Source organism: Hevea brasiliensis, chromosome 6, assembly GCF_030052815.1.
Source record: "Hevea brasiliensis isolate MT/VB/25A 57/8 chromosome 6, ASM3005281v1, whole genome shotgun sequence".
NCBI classification, from domain to species: Eukaryota; Viridiplantae; Streptophyta; class Magnoliopsida; order Malpighiales; family Euphorbiaceae; genus Hevea; species Hevea brasiliensis.
The window spans coordinates 106,066,176-106,084,220 of NC_079498.1; positions in this window are offsets into that span (position 1 = coordinate 106,066,176).

An 18,045-nucleotide genomic window follows, 5' to 3' on the forward strand; every position below is an offset into this window, starting at 1 on the left:
TAAAAGAGAAAGTCATTCAGAAAATAGCATATCAATACCTTTGCATGAAAATAATTTACACCACAACACCAACTGGCACCATAAGAGACTTGAATCCAAGCCCCACTCCATATCATTTATGGAAAGAAACACAGTTAGCATGTCTGAATTGAAAGAATGAGAGTGAATTAGAAGGATAGTAATAATTTAGGATGAAATTGACATTTTGTTACGTTTCTTTGGTAGATCAGACAACTCCATTGGCAACTGAGGTTGCAGATTAGTTAGTAACAGTACAGATTTTATAATAAGTATATGGTATAATTTTAAAAAAATTAAAATTAATTTTTTTTTTAATTTCCCTGTTTTTATGATTAACCTACCCAATCAATATCCATATACATGTATATATTAAAGTTGTAGCATATGCATAATGCCACCTATTTAAATAAATTAGCTGACATTAATCATTAAAAATATGCCATGTTATAAATGATATTGATTAATTAATATGCAAATAAGATTATAGAGATAACAATTATTTAAAATTCACATGAGTCCGTTTATCCTTTTAAATTTTAAAATTTAGATTAAAAAAATATATTAAATTTTATTTTTTTTATCCAGTAAAATGTATATATGAATTAATTAAAAGAATACAAATAATTTATTATTTATTAAATTTCAAATTTTAAAATTTAATAAAATTTGTTAATACTAAAAAATAAATTCATTTCTCATTTCTGTCTAGATTTTGAATATAGTATTTATTAAAATCCCACCCTTTCCACTCACTGATTTCAGTAATTTAATTTTTTTTATTTAATTACATTTTTATTTTTTTTTCAAAATCTTAATATTTATATTTGATAAACTGTTTGTTAAAAATTTTATAATTTAAATTTAAAAAAATAAATGTTCATATAAAAAATTTAGAGTTTGAAATCATTTGACGTCTAAAAAGTATAAAAATTATAGCTAACTTATATTCACAATTTAAAAATAATATTTAATCAATTTAGTTATTTATTCACACTTAAAATAAAATTATAATAAATAAAAAATTTTATCATTAATAAAATTTTATAACACAATTATAAAAATATAAAATAAAAAATCATATAAATTTATATTATTAAATAATAAATAATTTGTGCAACACACATGGATAAAATGACTAGTATATATTTTAAAGCTGAAGTTTCAAGATTAATTTATAAGAGTGTGACACTTAAACTTCAAAAGTTGCTTAAAAAATCATTAAGGGCATAATCTCTTTATTATTTTTATTTTATATTTTTTATATAAAAATTAACTTATTATATTAAACATCAATTTTTTTTTATTTCTTCAAAGTTTAACTATTAAAATCTTATCTTATGCAAAAAAAAAAAAATCTAAATTTCTTTTTCACAACGTTTTTTTTAATTTTAAAAATTTTTAAGTTTATAACTTCAAACATTAAAAAATTTATTATTACATGAAATAAAATTATCATTAATTAAATATTTTATTATTAACATAATTTTATAATATAATTATGAAAATATAAAAATATATATTAATTTATATTACTAAAATAAAATAATAAATAATTCATATAATACGTGATAAAAGGCTAATTATTTCTTAAATGAGAAGCAAGTAAATTATCTCACAATACACAACAATGAATATTGTGTTCATTTTATTTATACATATTTAAAATTTTTCATTATTTTGGAGTCTAGAATCTTAAAAAATTTAATTTAATTGATTTTTTTGTTAATTCTTATATTTAGAATGAAAATTTTTAATTTTTTTAATTTAATAAAAATTTTATTTAAAAAAAAACATAATTATATGAAAATTCATTTAAATTTTTTTTTTCTTATAAATAATTTATTTCAAATAAAGTGTATATAAAAATTAAAATTAAAAATACTTTCACTACAGAATTTATAAAACATAAATATATCAAGCCAGTTACAGTCAAATCAAAAAAAAAACATTCTAAGAAGTGAGATGATTTTATTTTATTTTTGTTTAACTTTTTATATTAATATAATAATTAAATATTATCTCTGGAGCGTAATAGGAATCGGTGCTCTATGATTCATCTCATTGAGTGCCATCTCGAGTTCGGTGAGTTTCTATAAAGTTGAGTTAGATTAAGGACGTAATTCTAAGAAGTCTACAACTATCACAGCAGGAGACTCTTATATTTCTTTGAATTGTTGAGGAAGAGTGATGTGCTTCGCTTCTCCTACCCAGTGCCAATCCATTCTTCTTCAAATTGGTGTATTAAATATATATATATATATATATAAAATTTAAAATTTTATTTTTATTAATTTTCTAAATTAACTATATTTTAATAAATATATTGTTTGTATATTATAAATCTTCTTCTGAAAATAATTCCATATAAATTTTTTTTTTTAATTTTTATATTTTATTTACCCGAAAATGCAAAATCTATCTTAACATATATATATATATATATATATATATATATATATATATATATATATATATATATATATATATATATATATATATATATAATCATAAATATTCTATTGTTAAAAAATTAAAATAAATTGTTAATGAATATTAATAATATAAATTAAAATTTCCACTTATTATTAATTATATCCTAAAAATAATTTTATATGTATGACAAACTTTATTATAATTTTTAATTAAAAAAATGATTAACATTATAAAATTCTTTTACACATTTTAATGGCAACTTCTATTTCACATACAATTCTTATTATAATTCACTATTACAATTTATCATGGTTCATATTTAAAAAAATAAAATGAAGTCTAATAAGTATTTAAAATGCAATCTTTTAATTATAATTTATTTTAAGTTAAATGTAAATTTAATTATTATTTTATAATATAATATAAAAGAGTTTTTATATCATAGGAGAGTTTTTAGGAGATATTTAAAAAAACTGATGAATTTATATTGCCGAATAAGAATGGTATATTTTCATTACTTAATTATTAAAATTTATTGCTCTATTATAATATATAAAATATATTTTTAATATATTCTAAGATAAAAATTTATAAAAAAATTAATTAAAATCATAAAATTATTTTTAAAAAAATGTAACTTTCATGTTTTAAATAAGTTATTAATTTTCATAAAAAGAATTAGATAAAAAAATAATATATAATTTATTTAATATTTACAAAATTAATAAATTAATTACATAATTTATAATTTAACTATTTATTAATATATTATTTCTTTAATTGATTTATAATTTTATATTATAATTTATATATTTATTTATTATATCTATAATATATAATATATAAAAGTATGAATGAGGAGAGAAGTTATGCATATTCTTACTCATAAGTAATTCTATTAATAAAAATATATAGCATTTCTAACTCTCTTCAATATTTTATAATTTAAATTTAAAAACTATAATAATAATAATAAATTAAAATTTTAGTAAATAACCTTATAATTAAAGGAGATTATCTCCTTTTTCATAATTTTAACTTAAGTAATTAAAAAAAAGAAAAAAGCGAATGTTGAGTACTATTAAGATTCTATTTCAATAAAAATAGGATTATACAAACTATATTTATATTAGGAAAAAATAAAAGAGAAAGCTTTTTTCTTTTTATAGATTTTTTTAAAAAGTAAATAGTAAATATTTAACAAAAATAAAATATTTATAATTTTTTTATTAAATTTATCTCTTTGTTGAGCGCTTGACATTTTTAATTGTCATATTAAATTATTCAAACAAACGTTAACTTTTTAAATCGAATTTAGATGAATAACATCAATACCTGAACATGTAGTAGGAAATGCTATTCAAGTGAAACACGTGTCTTTAATCCATATTTGTCTCGTTTTATAAGCGTCTCTTCTGTAGTTTTCGAATCTTACTTGAGCGAAAAGCGGCTCTAAAGCCCGGCTTTGATCATCTCGGAACTTTAAGGAAGCTTTCATGATTGCTTTTTCTGAAATGAAACCCTAAAACCTATACCAAAAAGTGATGGATGTTTGGGCATCCGTCAAGCTTTTGCTCTTGTGATAACGAACAAAACCGATGATGCCTCAGGCTTGTTCTCTTTCAGCCCAGTCACAGTGAGCAGTGAGCACCCCATTTTCCAAGGCAATTGTCAGCCTTGACTCGATCCATCTTTGCATTCTGAGTAGAAAATATTGCAAGAATTGGGCATTTGGGCTTGTGCTGTAATAGACTTTGACTTGGGAATCTCTTCTCAATAGCAAGCTAGGCCGGTGGAAGTCACACCCTTGTGCTGGGCTATGGTTTGAACGATAAAACCTGAACTTTAACCTCTAAATGGTCTACAAATTAAGCGAACAGACCCATCATAGCCTGAAGTGGTTGGGCCTTTGAGGAGATATTTGTGACATCTTTGTTTGGCATAAATAATTAAACTCCAGCAATTTCTGTCACCTCTCACTTAAATATCAAGGCACATGGCCTATTACCCAATTCCTTTTATTACACAATAATTTCTGCATGGAAAAATGATGTACTCTTCTGTTTGCTCTTGTCTGGAAAGAAGACAATGGGGATTGGGGAAGAGCCTTAAGGCCATTGACTCGTTAAGCCTCCCAATAACACCAAAAAAGATTAAAAAAAAAAATCTTTCATTCTTAATTTCAACCCAAAATCATTTCAAGGGACAAAAGAAATTATGAGATGCATCATTAAGCATTAGAATGAGTTCACCCATCCATAAGAGAAAAAAGACTTAAGCATGACATAAACCCATTACTCCAAATAGTAATACTTAGTCGTTACATGATGAATCAGATAATAAATTTTAATTTATTGATCTAATATCGAAAAATTTTTTATTGAAATTCGATTTATATAAGACTCATATATTTGTATTTTAAATCAATAATAAATAAATCTTATAAGTTTTTACCATTCATTAATATTGTCTTCAAACTGATCTTAAATTGATATTTAAATAATACCAAATCAATCAAATGAACAAATCTAATTAAACCAATGAATGATGAGACAAAAAGCATAGCATTTCTGATTTCAACCCATTAAAATAATAGACAAAAGTATGTGAAACTGCAATGATGTATAAAATAATCCAAGATTCAACCACAAACAAAATGAGAAGAAAATCTTTGCACAAAATGATGAGAAAATCTGCAATCCAGGATGTCACAAGAACAAAAGACTGGTTTCCATGTATTTTAGAAATCAAAACAATGGCTGAAAAAGAGCCACATGCTTTTATATTCACTTGATGCCCCACTTTAAGGGTCATGATGGTCTCAAGCTCATAGGGCAATGACCCTATATGTGTTTAGCATGACCCAAATTGTTGCTGCCCCTTGAGCTTAGAATCCAAGACCCTCTGAACCAAGACATACACAAAAATAGCTAAGTTAGTGGGTTGTAGAAAAAGACCCTGTATGTGTATCAGATTTTCATGCAATCAATCAAAGAAACATGCTTTTCTGCGTAAAATGCTAGCTTTGTTTTGCCAATGAAGGTGTATGGAGACGAATTCTATATTGGCCCGCCCATGATAGCTTTAATTATTGGGTTTGTGATTCATTTCAAGATCATCATTCTTGTTTTTGCATTTTTGTTTTTATTCTTGGTTTTTGTTTCTTGCATTTGATTGTTCATCTGTTTTTAGCATAAAAAAGATGGGAAGATAATTCAATCCCTTCAATATGCAAGACCTTCATATATCATTCCCAGTTCATCACAATTCCTTTTGTTCTCTAGTGATGCTTAATCTGTAGGTCAATTTTCAATGTTAGTAATGATGAAAGTTTATTTTCTTATCAGTCTGAAGTTGGATTCCATTTGAAAAGACACTAGAATTATTTATTTTGCTGTTTTTTTTTTTTTAATAACCTTATCATTTTGTTTCTTTGTAAGCCTATAGAGGAAAATGTCTACTTTCAAACTTCAACTTATGCTTCACCATGGACAACCCTCACATATCTTAGCATTGCTTTGTGCTCTTTTTTCCCCCATTGCCCTTTTTGATTGAAGCCAAGTGAAATTGGAAAGCATTAACATTTTGGAAAATATACTAATTTTACTATAAAAAATTATAAATTTCAGCTATTGGATCAGTAATTGAGTAATTGATTGTATATCTTATAATATTAGAGAGTTTATAAATTTAAATTCTAGCAATTTTCAATCTCTTTTAAAGTTATAAATATAACAAAATATATTAAATTTATGAATATTTTATCTTAATTTGATAGTAAATATTATTATATTTTATGTCATTTACAATGAAAATAATATATATATCAAACACGTAATAGGAAATATTTAAAATAATTATCGATAAGGTAATTATGAGACACAAACATTATTTGATCAAGGTTGAACACATAAATTAATCACTGATTTTTATTAAAAAAAGGTCTAACAATACTACCAACTTTAAAAGCCTTTCATTTCACCTATAAATTTTCATAATTTAACAAATTTAAAAAAGTCGAATACATAAATTAATATCTAATCTTTATTAAAAAGTCTAACTACCTGCTCAACCCTATAAAAAGGGTATGCCACGGAGTCCCATATAGCATTCATGAAATAAAACGACATGTTGGTGTGGAGAGTCGAAACTGAAATAAGACGAAGCTGTTTAACCAGATTAATTATTAGATTATCATACTCAGTTTAATAATACTTTTTAAATGATGATATTTTTAAAAAATTAAGACGTAATTTAAGATTTTTTTAAAAAAATAAATGTCATTATAATTTTTAAAAAAAATTTAAAAGTCAAAATATGTTTTCAACCTCTCATCCATTAGAAAACATTTACAGGGATGAATAAATTAAAATATGGGTTTAAAATATATTTGCCCTTTAGATGGTCATGCACCTATACATCTACCCCACTACATGATAATCATTGAAGAAGAGTGGCTCCAATTGAACAATAAAAATATTTTTAAAAAAATAATTTTTTTAAAGAATTATTTATATACAAATTATTTTTAACAAAACAAACAAAAGATAAATAGTCAAATAAATTATTTTACCTTCCTTAATTAAAAATTCATTAAAAGAAATTATTAAGCAGGCTACCTTTTTATAAGATTGTCCTGTTTAGAATTAAAGTTGAGAAGATATAAAAAAAAAACTATTTTCAAAAAATATATTATTTAAAATATTATTAAAGTTATTTAATTTTATTTTTAATATTTTTAATTAATATATTGTAAAAATATATTTTTTCATGTGCAACAATTTTAACAAGCCTAACCTATTCCAAGTAGACCAAAAGGGTGACAAGCTAATCACTTTAACTAAAAATGGCATATAAGGACCACTCTCCGCTCAAGTGACAAAATGGGAAAGGCCATGCGTACGGTGGAAAGGGAAATCTTTATTTAGATCCCAATTATTATATATTTAATAATTAAATATATAGTCTTTTAAGATTCTATATTAAATATGGAGTGTGCATTCATAGCGAGAAATTTTTTAAGATTATACTTGTATTGATGACCTATAAAAGAGAGAATGTAATCTTTCCTCTTTTATTTACAATCTTAATCTCACTATATAACTAATTTAATATATTTTAATTCATAATTGATTATAAATCTATAATTTGTATATTATAAAATAAATATTCAATTAATAATAATAATAATAATAATAATAATAATAATAATAATAAACATCTACACATTATGATGCTAATATATTGAAACAAGACTATCATTTACATTGTCACGACCCAACCTATGGGCCGGACCGGCACTAGGACCTGGGCCAGCTTAAAGCCCCCGAGGCCCGTAGTAAGCCTAACTGTTCATTAACCCAACTCTAAGGCCCATTTGGGCCCAATATCAAGAAAACAAACGGATAGAGTCCGGCCATAAAATGGACTTTCCAACGGGGAGTTTTCGACTCACCCGACCTGTAAACACAATAAACAATCCATTGGGGAGCTCAGCTCACCCTCCACATACTCATCAACATAATAATAAATGGGAGCTCAGCTCCCTCATCCAATCCATCAAAACAGACTTAAAATATTAAGTTTACAGGTCCAACATAAATATAATATTACAGACCAAATTCAAATAATTACTGCTAACACATGCGGAAATTCTAGGAGTAATTAAAATTACACAAATATTGATAAACAACCTGCGAAGGAGAAAAGCAGGTTAACCAAAATAAAATCCTCCTCAGAATTTGAAAAAATATTGAACAGAGTGAGCGTCGACTTCAGAGAGTAAAATATCAATTTTAACCATAATCTCTATAACTATCTAGAACTAATGCACCTGTAGAGTAAAATGCAACATCAACAACATTTTCACATCATAACATCAAAAGGTAATTTGGAGCACTCACGCACTCGTAACATCAATCATAATATATGGAGCCGATCCCTATCGACTCTCTTAAATCCAACTTGTGCCAACAAGAACTCATTTCGGACTTCCACTTAATAACCAAATCGAGGGTCCCAGAAGAACTCAAGCCGTGACTACCCTCGAAGGATTGGGTCCCAGAGAAGAACTCAAGCCGTGACTACCCGTCCTATCCATAGTCCACACCACATCACTCGAACGTCAATGCACGCACACTGCTCCATATTACCGCAACATCTTTCATGGCACTTTATGCTTATCAATGCAACATAAATCGTGCCTAGAGTTTAACTACATAAATATATGCATATAAGTGATGCATGGGCATCTCGAACATATAATAATATTGAAATTATAATTAAAATTAATATTTTACTCACAGACTTGACGATGGTCACCGAGGCGGTGGACGAGGAAGAAGGTCGGCTCACACCGACAATTACATTACAATTTTTAATATAAAAGACTCAATACAAACAAAGAAAAGACCAATACGCCCTAAGTCGTGCAGAAAATCCGCAGAGTCTCCCTATACCTAGGACCTACCCAACTCGCAAAATGGCTCAAAACACACTTCTATACTCACAATCCATATATCCACAGTTCAATCATATCACACAGCCCTCCCGGGCCCATCAAATCAGTCATCCATCACAATACGCAAAATTTCAATTTAGTCCTTATAATTGATCATTTTTGCAAAACCGCTCAAATAAGCTCTAAAAATTATAAAACTCGCCTTGCGTCCTTAGAAATATTACTAAGCTATTACAAAAGAATCGTAATTTTCTAAGCTACCACGAATATTTTATGGATTTTTAATCCTATTTAAGCACTAGAAAATTACGAAAAAGCAAGGTTCGGGTTTACCTTTGCCGATTCCGACTTGAACGTGCTCGGATGCCTAACAATGGTGGGGTAGCCAAAATTCTCGATCCAATTTGGAGACTTTTCCTAGGTGGTCTGTTCGCCGGAAATTCACGCATCCAGACAACCGCCGAATTTCCGCGAATTGAGGATACCTACACGGCCCAATAATAATATATAAAAATCGGGGTGTTACATTCTTCCTCCTTACGTAAAAATTCGCCCTAATTTTACACAAGGCGTAATAAAGTATATGATTACACATTGAGCAGATAAGGGTACTTGCTACGCATGTCCCGCTCGACTCCCAAGTGCACTCTTCCACCGATGGCTCCTCTACAAAACCTTAACCATAGGGACTGCTTTTGATCTTAGCTGTCTCACTTGGTAGTCCACTATGGCTCTGAGTTGCTCCTCAAATGTCAAGTTCTCTTTTAGCTCTATTACATCCGGTTGTAGTACATGAGAAGGATCTGGAATGTATTTCCGAGCATGGAGATGTGAAACACGGATGAACGTGAGAAAGGTTGGGTGGTAGCTCCAAGCGGTAGGCAATCGCTCCAACTCTATCAAGAACCTCAAAAGGTCCAATATACGGAGGTGCCAACTTGCCCTTCTTTCCAAATCTCATAACTCCCTTCATCGAGAAACCTTCAGAATACATACGCCATCGCAATCTCCATATCCCTCCGTCTGGGGTCTGCATAACTCTTCTGCCTACTGAAAGCTGTTTTCAATCGTTCCCTGATTAAAGGAACTATCTCTGAAGTGTACTGCACTAGGTCTACATCATGCACCTTCGCTTCTCCCATTTCTGTCCAACACAGAGGAGACCTACACTTTCTTCCATACTGATTGCCTCATAGGGTACCATCCCTATGCCGAATGGTAATCGTTGTTGTAGGCAAACTCCACCAAAGCTAGTGCTCATCCCATTGACCTCCAAAATCCAAGACACTCATGCGAAACATGTCTTCCGTTGTTTGGATTGTCCTTTCTGATCGTCCGTGTCTCGAGGGTGGAAGGTCATCATCAAGTTCAACTGTGCCAAGTGCCTCCTGTAACTTTCTCCAGAACCGAGAAGTGAACTGGGGCCCTCTGTCAGATATTATGGAAGCAGGAACTCTATGCAATCTGACTATTTCTCGAATGTAGAGCCGGGCATACTGTGCCACAGAGTATGTAGTCCTTACAGGTAAGAAGTGAGCTGATTTGGTCAAGCGGTCTACAATTACCCATATCGAATCATATCCTCGCGTGGTACGAGGCAACCCAGTCACAAAATCCATAGTGATCATTTCCCACTTCCATTCTGGGATAGGGAGCTCTTGCAGCTTCCCTGACGGTCTCTGGTGTTCAAACTTCACCTTCTGACAAGTCAAGCACTTGGACACAAAGTCTGCTATGTCTCTCTTCATGCCATTCCACCAGTAGCTATCTTTCACATCATGGTACATCTTGGTGGAACCTGGGTGGACACTGTACAGTGTGTAGTGTGCCTCTTGCATGATTTCATTTCTGAGATTGTCCACATCGGGCACACATATCCTAGAACCTTGCACTAGGGCGCCATCATTGGCAAATCCAAACTCACCACCTTCACCTTGCTGTACTCTTTCTATGATCTTCATCAGTTGTTGGTCTCTCGTGGCCGGGAAACTCTAACTCTGTCCCTCAAGTCTGGCCTCACTGAAAAGTGAGCCAACAATACCCCCTCATCTGAAAGATCCAGGATTAAACCTTGATCCATCAACTCATGTATCTCCTGAATCAGTGGTCTCTTCTCTCTCAAATGTGCGCTAAATCGCTGTAAGATTTTCTCGCTCAAGGCATCCGCCACAACATTGGCCTTTCCAGGTGGTACCTGGATGGTGCAATCATAGTCTTCGTAAGCTCCATCCATCTCCTCTGTCTCAAGTTCAAGTCCCTCTGCTGGAAGATGTACTTCAAACTCTTATGGTCGGTGTATATCTCGCACACTTCACCATACAGGTAGTGTCTCCAGATTTTTAGTGCAAAGACTACAGCCGCCATTTCCAAATCATGGGTGGGATAGTTCTGCTCATGCCTCTTCAGCTGCCTCGAAGCATAAGCCACTACTTTTCCATTCCGCATTAAAACACACCCTAGGCCAACTCTGAAGGCGCCACAAGACACCTGTATCCTTCACCGCTCATAGGTAGTGTTAACACAGGGGCAGTGGTTAGACACTCCTTATCCTCATCATTATAACTGACTCTATCAAGCTCTCTTCCTGTCCTTTGGATCTTATCAACTTCCCTTTTCCTATTTTTGGTATTGTTGGTATCTTTTCAACTTGCTGTACTTATTCCTTAATTTTAGTCCTATCTCATCCTTACACCTTTTCCTTCAAAGATGTCTATCCCATCATCAACTTTAACTTTCTTTTTATTTCTTAGTCTTATCTTGATTACTAGTTTCATTCGAGAGAATTCTAACCCTATGATTTACTCCTACCAAAGACATTCTTCCCCTGACGTAACCCTTATAATTACCCATAGAAAATTTTTCTTGTATCCCCTTTTTTCCAACGTAACTATCAGAACATTATCATTCCCTACCAGCCTTAGTAGGAAATTGCTTATCCTGGATGAATATGAGCCCCATAAACTATAAGTTCCATCTGAACTAACACGGCTGTAGGAAATATGTGTCATGCCTTAATTCCAAACAAGATACTTCACGTGTTCATTCTCCTTAATATAATCATATATCGCCTATAGCTTTCTAAACTTCAACCTCAAATTACCCATCAGCAACAATTTCATCTATTGAAACTCATCCATAAATAGTACTTCATCTAGCTCATAGTTTAAAACAGTCGCAAGCCTTAGTAGCTAACTCAATTTAACTCCTGTCATTACTCTGATCGTCCTTTCATACTTAACACTAGGTATGCACTTACTGTCATTCTCATATCAGGAAATTATATATGAATTGGTGTCTATCAAAATCTCAAATAACTAGGTCTCCTTGCCTCGCCTCTGCTCTCCTTATATAACGCTCGAATCAAAACACGAGCTAAACTTGAAAAGAAAGAAAAATATCCTCTATATTCAACTACGCCCGATTGTCCATATAATAACGTTTAACCTATGTTTCTTAGTCTCTCTTCAAATTTCATCATCTCCTAGCACAATTGTGCTCTACCTATAAGGTATCATCTGCATGAACCCTTTACTGTACCATCGTCCTTCCTGACATAATATTTTATAATTTATTAACTTTAATTATACTCGACCTATGATTCATATCTATCATCGTTTATATTGTGCCCTTAACCCTTGTTGAATCCTGAAAGATTTCTCTCGCTAATAGATTCTTTTAACACTAATTCCACCCTTATCTATGGTCATTAATTTGATCCTTAAACTTTCTAGTGATTTATTACCATCCATACTTGTTACTTTTTATTCTACCCCTACTGTTGCTCTGTTGTTATTGCTTCACTGCAAAGTGATTCTGTTGATCACACTAAAAATGTTTGCCTGACATTCATAACGAACCTCTAACTACCTTCTCACTATCTCAAAAGTCTAACCTAAAACCTATGTGTCATTATCCATCATTCTTTTCCTCTCATCATACCTATTTGATCCCTTAGACTGACTTTTATTCAACTTACTGCTTACTAACTTCTCTTTCTCTACCTATTTAGGTAGTCCGCAATACCATCGCACACCTTCTAACATTTACTCATTATTATTGTATTCCATACCTCCATCACTTTTCTCACTAATGTGGTCCCATTTTGGGTTTTCCATCCTTGTCATTCTCCTTGCCAAGAATAACACTTAGCCTATCCTATATCTTAACTTTGTTCCTTTTATTATGCGCTCTTAGGTTGTCCTTTCATTTATTTCCTTTGTCTTACCCAAAATAGAACTTGACTATTCTATCCTGGTTCCATTCTTTTTCCTAACATAATAAATTGTACTTGCTAACTATATCTTTCAGAGTCTCTATCGCATTATCATATGTCTGTGCTACTCAGATTTGGTCCTTTGACCACTCTAGCTAGTACTTCCACTAGCATTTAGATTATATTGCATCTGCAATCAATTGTCCAAACTTTCATTCTGCACTTTCTTTATCCATTGGCCTTCTGTGATTTATCTTCGCTAATTTATTACTCTTAACACTATTATAATTAGATTATACTATTGTTTTGAATAATTTGAAATTAGAAAGGAACTCATAAAATTACAGTCATACTTTTATTGTATGATCTCTATTCTTATCCTTTAGCTTACATAATACCCTTACCACCTCGAGAACTGATTCTGTAGTAATTTTATTTATTTGTTATTATTATTATTATTATCCATGTTTACTCAATTAGCCAAAACTTAAGGTTCCGGGCATCCAAACCCGTCATCCAATTCAAAGGATTTACATCCATCGTGATCTGATTATATATGATTCCTATAATAGAACTTGCATCCTCCGCAGGATACCTGAGCCAACTTCTCTCTACCACACTCTACAGTCCCATCTGGGGCACTATTTTGTTGGTCACCATTATTAGTAATAACTTTCGATCCCTTCTGAAAAGATAGGACTATACCCTAACTTGCTGCAACAAAAATACTACATTTACCACCTTGCCCAAAACCATGTCAAATTAATGACTCTCCTATCATATTATAACTCTGTGAATCATCAATTCATAGTTCTGACTTTCCCTAGGTAGTAGGGTTGTACTTTATTTCATACTGATACACACAAGGTATACTATTCTCACTAAGTTCTAACCAAATGTTTGTCATACTGCAAAAACCATCCAAAATTCCATACTGAATACTAGATAATCTCACTCTATAGGTGTCACCTTTACTTTGCAACTAATCCGAAACCTCTGGTCTGATGGCAATTCTTATTGTAACTCTAGCTCATGCTAGGTAATCGAGTCACCGACTCTAGTTATCACCCCACCGTGACCTCTCAATATTCTAACTCTAGACCCCTAACTAGGAGTTCCCAACTACTCATAGATATAGAACTCGTTATGGTATTACTATACCAAAACAGTAGACCGCTCGCAAACATCCTCATCATAAGCACTACAAGGAAGTACGCAGCTCTACACAATAATCTCATGTGTACTATAATCTGCAGCTTACAGAGCAGACATCGAGAACATTGTATAGTTACTACGATACGTCCTGACAGACTAGGTCTCCTAATTTCTTATCTCTCTTGAATCTTCTATTATCATAAACTTATTCTGTCTGGGTCATCCACTGATGACTGCCAGCAATGGTATCCTCATCCTTATCTAGGGCAACTGTACTTTCAAGACTCACTTTTATGTACTCGTGCCTTGCACGAAATGGGCACACCATTTAAACCCATACTGACGAAAATATAGTATTTATTGGAGTACGTGTTTCCAAGGTAGATCTCAATAAGTTTGCTAAATCTATTTCATGTTTCTATGTACTCCACGAAAATCAAGACACTAACTGAGGTAATCTTATATTTCCCGAGGTATAACGTAGAATCTAGAAACAAAGAATTACAGGAAAAGACGAAACAGAATCCTATACTCCGCATGTGACTCCTAGTAGACTCTTCCCAACACTTTAGATGAACATTCCCTAAGAATCTGGAGCCTAAGCTCTGATACCACATTTGTCACGACCCAACCTATGGGCCGGACCGGCACTAGGACCTGGGCCAGCTTAAAGCCCCCGAGGCCCGTAGTAAGCCTAACTGTTCATTAACCCAACTCTAAGGCCCATTTGGGCCCAATATCAAGAAAACAAACGGACAGAGTCCGGCCATAAAATGGACTTTCCAACGGGGAGTTTTCGACTCACCCGACCTGTAAACACAATAAACAATCCATTGGGGAGCTCAGCTCACCCTCCACATACTCATCAACATAATAATAAATGGGACCTCAGCTCCCTCATCCAATTCATCAAAACAGACTTAAAATATTAAGTTTACAGGTCCAACATAAATATAATATTACATACCAAATTCAAATAATTACTGCTAACACATGCGGAAATTCTAGGAGTAATTAAAATTACACAAATATTGATAAACAACCTGCGAAGGAGAAAAGCAGGTTAACCAAAATAAAATCCTCCTGTAACCTGAAAAAATATTGAACAGGAGTGAGCGTTCGACTCAGAGAGTAAAATATCAATTTTAACCATAATCTCTATAACTATCTAGAACTAATGCACTCAGAGAGTGAAATGCAACATCAAAAAAATTTTCAAATCATAAAATCAAAAAGGTAATATGGAGCACTCACGCACTCGTAACATCAATCATAATATATGGAGCCGATCCCTATCTGACTCTCTTAAATCCAACTTTGGTGCCGTGAAGAACTCAAGCCGTGACTACCCCTCGAAGGATCGGGTCCCGTGAAGAACTCAAGCCGTGACTACCCGCCCTATCCATAGTCCACACCACATCACACGCACGCCAACGCACGCACCGCTTCCAAATTACCGCAACAACATTCATGGCACTTTAACAGTTATCAATGCAACATAAATCGTGCCTAGAGTTTAACTACATAAATATATGCATATAAGTGATGCATGGGCATGCTGAACATATAATAATATCGAAATTACAATTAAAATTAATATTTTACTCACAGACTTGACGATGGTCACTGAGGCGGCTGGACGGAGGAAGAAGGCTGTCCCGGCTCACCTGACAATTACATTACAATTTTTAATATAAAAGACTCAATACAAACAAAGAAAAAGACCAATACGTCCTAAGTCGTGCCGAAAATCCGTGAGTCTCCCTATACCTAGGACCTACCCAACCCGCAAAATGGCTCAAAACACACTTCTATACTCACAATCCATATATCCACAGTTCAATCATATCACACAGCCCCTCCCTGGCCCATCAAATCAGTCATCCATCACAATACGCAAAATTTCAATTTAGTCCTTATAATTGATCATTTTTGCAAAAACTGCTCAAATAAGCTCTAAAAATTATAAAACTCTGCCCCGCGGTCCTTAGAAATATTACTAAGCTATTGCAAAAAGAATCGTAATTTTCTAAGCTACCACGAATATTTTATGGATTTTTAATCCTATTTAAGCACTAGAAAATTACGAAAAAGCAAGGTTCGGGTTTACCTTTGCCGATTCCGACTTCGGGAACGTACTCGGGATGCCTAACAATGGTGGGGTAGCCAAAATTCTCGATCCAATTTGGAGACTTTTCCGGTAGCTGGTCTGTCTGGCCGGAAATTCACAGATCCGGACAACTGTCGAATTTCCGCGAATTGAGGATACCTACACGAAGCCCAATAATAATATATAAAAATCAGGGGTGTTACATACATGCTGGGTAATTATCACACGCAACTGCTCAATTTTATGAGTTTTTCATAAAAGTCATTAAATTTTAATTTTTTTCATAAAAATTATTAAATTTTAATTTAATTTCATAAAAATCATTGTGATTGAAAATTAAAGGTTTTAAAGTTAATTTACTGACTTGTCAACTATTTTACAAATAAAATTACCTAATTACTGGTTACTGATAGAAAAAAAACTAAAAAAAAAAAGAAAGAGGTTTGATGGTGAATGAGGTAACAGAATGTGTTTTATTTATCCTTTTTTTTAATTAATAAAATAATATAATTTTATTTATAAAATAATTAATAAGTCAATAAATTAATATGAAAATCTTTAATTTTCAATCACAATGACTTTTATGAAATTAAATTAAAACTCAATAATTTTTATAAGAAATTAAAATTTAATAATTTTTATGAAAATACTCATAAAATTAAGTAACCACATGTGATATTTACCCTTTACATACTAAATTTAAATTGCTACAATAATAAGAATTCTATCCTCAAAATACTTTGGAACAATTGTATATAACCTTAGCTGTTATTACTAAATAATTTGGATTAACCATTTAAGACTATTGATTTAGAATCTAAAAGTTATTTAAACCAATTCAACTTGAGTTAACTATTTAAGGTGGATGATTTAAAGTCTAAAAGTTAATGGATGAGTTCAATTGGAATGTTATTAGTTGCCCTGAAATTGTTGAAGAGCATGTTCCCAAATATCTATGTCCTTGTATTGATTGGACAATTCTAGCTGTTAGCTGCAACTTTTAAGGGACAATTGAGGCCCATCTGCATTTAATGAGCTTAAGATAGATAATCAATCCCCCAGTTAGCAATTGGCCCAGCCAAGCCAACTATATCATTCTGATTTTTGTTCTTTCTTTTCTTCTAAATTAGTAATCAATATTCTTCAAAACTGTTTAATATTTAAATTTAAATAAAATTAAATTGAATATATTTTAATTGTAAAAATGTTAAAACAGTAAAATAAATTTTAAACTATTTTTAAATAATATTTAAAATGACAATTTTCTATTTTTAATTCTGAAACTCACCATCCTTGATCTTTGTTTCTTGACCCTACAGCCTTTAATGATGAGAAAACTAGTCAATTTTTGAGTTTCCATGGAAATTGAACCCCACTATGCCAAAAGTTCATAAATTTAAGAATGGTGACTGTGCTTATTTAGGGATTTACATGGAATCACTTTATGACACCCATAAATAGACATCAAAGACATTTGGGTTTAGATCATAATTGAATTAAAATAATTAAAATTAGTTAAATTCACATTTCATTAGAATTGTTTTGAATCAAATTGATTTTTGTTTTCATTTTGGATCAAAAATTGAATTTTTTTATATATAAAAAAAATATACCATCAAATTTTGTTAAACTTATGAATCAGTTTGAATCAAA